This window comes from Sander vitreus, chromosome 11 (assembly GCF_031162955.1).
Source record: "Sander vitreus isolate 19-12246 chromosome 11, sanVit1, whole genome shotgun sequence".
Lineage (NCBI taxonomy): Eukaryota > Metazoa > Chordata > Actinopteri > Perciformes > Percidae > Sander > Sander vitreus.
In genome coordinates this window covers 18069712-18075894 of record NC_135865.1, presented here as the reverse complement: position 1 = coordinate 18075894, position 6183 = coordinate 18069712, and positions in this window count along the sequence as shown.

Here is a 6183-nt window from a genome sequence, read left to right as displayed (position 1 = left end):
TCCTTTTTAATATTTAATCAAGATACATTTCAAATCTAACCCAAATGTATAATCATGACAACTGGGGATTGAATGAATTGGTGTTTAAGTGCACACAATATTAGCTGGCCTGAGTGTGTGTGTGTGTGTGTGTGTGTGTGTGTGTGCGCGCACGTGTGCGTGCGTACGTGCGTGTTCCTGTACTGAACTGATTTAGACTCTCAAAGTGAAGATGTCTTTTCAAACAGACATTATTCTTCAAGAGGCTGTTTGAGAGTGAGGACTTGGTTTTATGTGTTCATGGCAGTTTAAACGTACAAGGACACAATCATGAGTGTATTATATTTTTATATAAGTTAGAGTTAGCAACGGGGCATCTTTTGCTCACAAATGTTCGAAATGACAGAATAGGCCTATAGTAACAGCAAGTTTTTAACTGAACACAGAAAATAGGGATGCCATGCTGAAAAGTTGTTTAAGTTGCATGTTTTGTGCTCAATATTTGTATCATTTAGGGCTGCACAACAACACAAATCAAGCCAATAATTTTCTCCTATGTGTCTATGTGAACCCAATTACTTATTTGGTTTGTTTGAGAAACCAATTATTTTTCTTTCTTTCTATTTCTTTCTTTTTTTCTTTTTCTTTCTTTCTTTTTCTTTCTTTCTTTTTCTCTCTTTCTTTCTTTTTCTTTCTTCCTTGTTAGGTGTGTACTAAATGTCTCTGCATATATTGTACATGGCTGTAAAGCATCAGCAACGTGGTGATACACGGTACATAGGACACAAAATTGTGGGACGAGATTTGCGTATTTGTGACTTTTGACAAACAGACAATGACTACTTTGGACATGTTTGTGCATGCTAACAGAGATCAGTGACACACCTCAAAGCTCTGTCTCTCCTTCAGTCTCACACTCCCTCCCTCTCTGGTTCTGCGTGTGTAAGTGTGTGGGTGTGCACATGTGTGTATGATAAACCCCACTGGTTGAGTAACAGTAGACTGGCAGTATTCCCAGACTGGGTTGCATTAGACATGCACACTAGCAAAGCTCTTCAGGTCGATGTCCTGGCTCTCCAGCATTGCAACTCTCTGGCATGACTAACACAGAATACTTTGGAAACAGGAAAACAAAATCCAAATTTTGCCCAATGTTACATTAAAACAACTGGAGAAAAACTGAATCGTATTTATTGTACTGTGAGCGTAATGTGTGTATGTGTTTGCCCATCTGCCTGCATGCGTGGGTGTGTGTGCATCATCTGTGTGTGTTTGGGAGTGTGTTTAAGCAGGACACATTGACCATTCACTTATCATATTACCATCTGCATTATTTAAAGCTTCGATAATCAGTCTTATGCTGTGGAGACACACTGTAGAGAGAGGAGGGATGAGGTGGTGGGTTGGAGGTGCGATACATTTTATTTTATTGATGAAGACAGTAACTCTGACAAATTAACATTGAGAATATTAACAAAATACAGTAAAGCAGCTGGCCTCAGACCAGTGGCTGTAGGAAAACTGGGATGCCTGTTGAGTTTGGGGAACAGGGGTGTGTACTGTATCGTCAGGGTTCCTATATTGGCCTAAAACAGCCTACAGTTTGTAAATTAACAGGTTTGGTGGCGGTGCTGCAAAGAACACCAGGAATGGCAGGGTTATCAAAATACTGAGACAGTGAGCTCACTCACACAGTGGTGAGGTCACTTACCAGAGTGTGGCAGCCTGACCAATCATCAGTCAGCCTATTATCATGGTATGCAGTGTTGCTATGAGTAACAGAGACAAGCACTGCCTCGCTGATCCCTAATAATGGTTGATGCACTGAGATGCTACCACTTTGCCTATTCTATTCAATAGTATTCTACACACTTTCACCACTAGTCCTGCTCTTTTCTAAAAGTCTTACATTTATCTTTGTGTTGGTCATGCTGAAGTTGATTTCAGACGTAAAGATTGAATTCAATAATAAGTTTCAACATCATTCCTTCCTTATGCCCTGCCGTCTTTTTCCCTCCTCTCCTTGTTTACTGTCCCCTGCAGCAGTGTTTTCTGACTCTTCCCCGTGGCAGGTGAGTGTAAACAAACCAGAGGACTGAAACAATGTTAATTAACCGGTCATTAGCGAGTCAAGGCAGACCCTGGAGATCTAAGCAGTTGCTCACCCACCTGCGTCTCACCATTTCACTAACTGGACTGTTAATGACTAATCAGAGGCAAGAGCGATTAGATCGCCTCCTAACGAGAAGGATTTATGATTGCACGAGTCTATTGCGCATATACGGCTAAGGCCTTTACAGTGATGAAAGGAACTGAGCTGAGATCCGGTGGTGGAAGAAGTATTCAGGTCCTTTACTGAAGTAGAAGTACCAATACAACAATGTAAAAATACTCCACTACGAGTCCTGCATTTAAAATAAAGTACAGGAGTGTTATCAGCTAAATCTACTTAAAGTATCAAACGTAGGCTACACAGACTGATATACTATTACATTATTCAATTGTTAAAGGGATAGTTCAGATTTTTTGAAGTGGGGTTGTATGAGGTACTTATACATAGTCAGTGTATCTCCTACAGTAGATGGCGGTCGGCACACCCCCAGATTGGTGAAGCAGGCAGGAGTACCGGCACAAAAGCAATGTACTGCTGTGGACGAGGCAGTAGCAAAAAGTTTATGCTATATTTACAATATTTTCACCGCTTTACCTTGCCATCAGACAGCCTTTTCCAGTGGGGAACTGAAGCCGTTATACCCATCTATGTTCTCGTCAATGCCACCAGCCTCTTATGATCAAAAGGGTCATTTTAACTTGCAGACCACGGGAGTTGCTGGTGTAACGCTGCCTCAATCGGTTAGGTTTTAGTTTTGTTTTTTATTGTGTGACTTAGTGAATCCAAACTAACCCTTTAAAACACCAAAATCACACAATGAAACCAACTAACTAACCAATCGAGGCAGCAATAGACCAGCAACTCTCGTGTTCTGCAAGGTAAAATTAGGCTTTGAAAAGAGCATATATAATGGATTCAGTTCCCCTTTGGTCCCCCTTTGCAAGGTAAAGTGGTGAACATATTCCAAATATATATAATATGATTTGTTTTAGGCAGGCTTTTTTTCAGGTGGCTAAAATATGTCTACGGCAGTACATTGCTTTACTTCCGTACTCATAATAATGCCCCAATAATGCTGGCCGGATATCATTTCTAACATTGGAAGTTGTTGATACCGAATGTATTAGGGAAAATGTTCCACCAAAATATCCTATCTTGCAATACATTATCTGCTCTTAGTGACCACAGCATTATTACATTTTTAATGGTTATGTTTAAGCACTTGGTTAAAGTTAGGAAAAGCTTGTGGTCTGGTTTAATACAGAAAAAGTCCACAATGACTATAATCACAAGACACAACATGATTGTTAACATTTGACCAAAACCATGATCTTTCTCTAACCTTACCCAAAGTGCTTTTGTTGCCTAAACCTAACCACAATCAGGACTCAGGATGTGAACCCTGGTCTCTGGTATCACAGTCTGGCAATTTTACGCCTACCATCCACCTAGAACCAATCGAACACCTCCCTGTGGCTCTGGTGATTCATAAATATAGCGTTTCATTCACATGCAAATAAAGGTTGCCTGTGAATATAATCCGGGCAGTGATTACATTGAGTCTGCACATCATAGTTAAGGAAACAATATAGTGAGAAAACAGTTAGAAACATGACAAGGGGCCCCAAGTAAACAGATGTTTGTAAGAGGTCACAAGACCAAAAAGTTGGGAACCACTGGTTTCATATATAAAAATGCATTGTATATTTTCTAATCTTATGTTTTGTTAATGTCTCTTAATATGAAACTAAAACTGTTGTATAAATGTAGTGGAGTAAAAAGAACAATATTTGTAGTGAAGTAGGCCTAGAAATGATTTTAAAAAAATGGAAGTACTTAAAGTACAATAATTGTACTTAAGTACAGTACTGGGGACATATGACAATGTATGTGAGTGTGCCGTGCACCCTCCTTCAAACACCACCCAAACAGAAGGACACCCTGACTCACTAAGCGTATTTTCTTCCTCTCTCCTATCTTTGTGTATGAATGCTTACAGAGAGGAAACGATAGATGCAGACATTCCGCAACCCATATTTCCCCTCACTCTATCTTGTTGCCATGGGAACCAAAGCAGACGGGAGACAGGTTCATATCGGCCTCCCTCAGGTCTCCAGTCACAGTCTCACTCTCTCTCTCTCTCTCTCTCTCTCTCTCTCTCTCTCTCTCTCTCTCTCTTTCTCTCTCTCTCTCTCTCTCTCTCTCTCTCTCTCTCTTTCTCTCTCTCTCTCTCTCTCTCTCTCTCTCTCTCTCTCTCTCTCTCTCTCTCTCTCTCTCTCTCTGTGTGTGTGCTGTCAGCCGGCTGCTCCTGTGTGGGCCACTGATACTCGCTGATTAAAGGAAGTTATAATTTGATTTTCTCAGCAGGCGCCGTTTAATAGAGCAGTTTAACTAAAGCTGTGCCATCCCCAGGGCTTATAGAAGGAGAGAGAGAGAGAAAGAAAGAGCGAGATATATATGAAGAGAAAGAGAGGGAGCGAGAGAGAGTGGGTGAGAGAGTCATGCTAATCCCAAACACTGAGCAATCACCCTACCACTAAACTCTCCCACTCACTCTCCCTTTCTTATTCTGTTTGCCTATTTTACCTTCTCTCCCCCTGTGTCTTTCTCTCTGTGTTTCTCTTGCTCTTCCTGCACCTATTAATCTGTGCTTCCCTCTTCTCTCCTCTCCCTCCTCCCTCATTCCTTCCTCCTCCTTTTTACTGAGGCAAACATGGGAGGGCTGGTTTCTTTATGTACAAGCTAGCTGTATTACTGGCCCATTGTGATAATAGCGTTTAATTATCCTCTCAGCTAAAATCAGCCCCATCACTCTGCTTCTCCTTCCCTTACCCTGCTTCCCTTCCCACTTCTCCCCCTTTCTCTCCTCCCCCACCACCCGTCTGTGATGTGTCTAATACTTCCCCTTAACACCCTCTCCCCCTCCATGCATCTCTCTTCTTCTCTACCCTGCCGCCACCACCGCTCCCCCGCCCTGTTCTCCAGCTATTTCAGACCCATTTAGCGGGATAAGCATCTTGAGACAGACAGAGGGTTTTTTGCTCTCTTTCAGAGAGTAGCGAGGAGAGGATATGGAGACTGGCATCCTGGTGCCCGCCTCAGAATACCAAACAGGGGCCCGGGCATCTTAATATGCAGTGTGGGACAGAGGCTGAGATCAAAGAGAAGCACAGACAGACAGAGAGATGGGTTGGGGGTGGGAGGGTGGATGTGGGGGGATACAGACACAGAGAGGAGGAGAGAGGCAGAGATGGAGAGAGAGGTGAGAAAAGGAGGGAGTGAGTCCTCTCATTTCTCCTCATCTGAGCATCCTTTCCTTCACATCATCATTTCTGCTCTGCTCTCCTGCGTCACTCCCTTGACCCTTAGAAAAATCGACTGCTTAATTACCACAGTGTGCAAATCTGCATGCCTGCCCATGCATTGGTGATTTTTGTTCAAAAGAGTGGATGGTGGAGAGAGTGTATATGTGCTTGCATCTTTCTCTGTTTCACCCTCACATGTATGTATATGTTTGTTTCTGTGGGGGGTTGGATGGTGGATCTACCTCTGCCACCAACCCATTCCCTCTATCTCCTCAGTCAATTAAGATCGTGAGTAGCTGTCCCTGAAGCGGTGTAGACAGGCTAAATGAAAAGGCAGTGGATGTGAAATATGAATCATTAGAATACTGCAAGGACAGGCTGGGGGAAAGGCAGGAGGGGGGGGGAGGCTCTGTTAGAGAGATAAGTAGAAAAAGGAATGGAAGAGAAAAGGGAGAGGAAGAATGAGAGAGCAGATAATAAAAGATTAACGTCACGCCTCTCAGAGTGGTGGAATTTCAAAACCTTCCAGATCAAATTATTTATCCCAGTCTATAAAGGCAGAGGAAGAGAGGGGAAAAAGAGGAAGATCAGGAAAAAGAGAACTGGTAGAGGGAGTACAGAAGGGAAAAAACGATTGAGGAGAGGGAAACGGAGTAGAATGGAAGAACGGCGCGAAGATCTCTCTCACTCTTTGACGTCGGTGCTGACAGCAAAACAAATACGGCGTGTTTGTGTGTTGGTTCTAAGACAGACAAGAGAGAAAGTGCAGGCAGATGTCTGCATTCA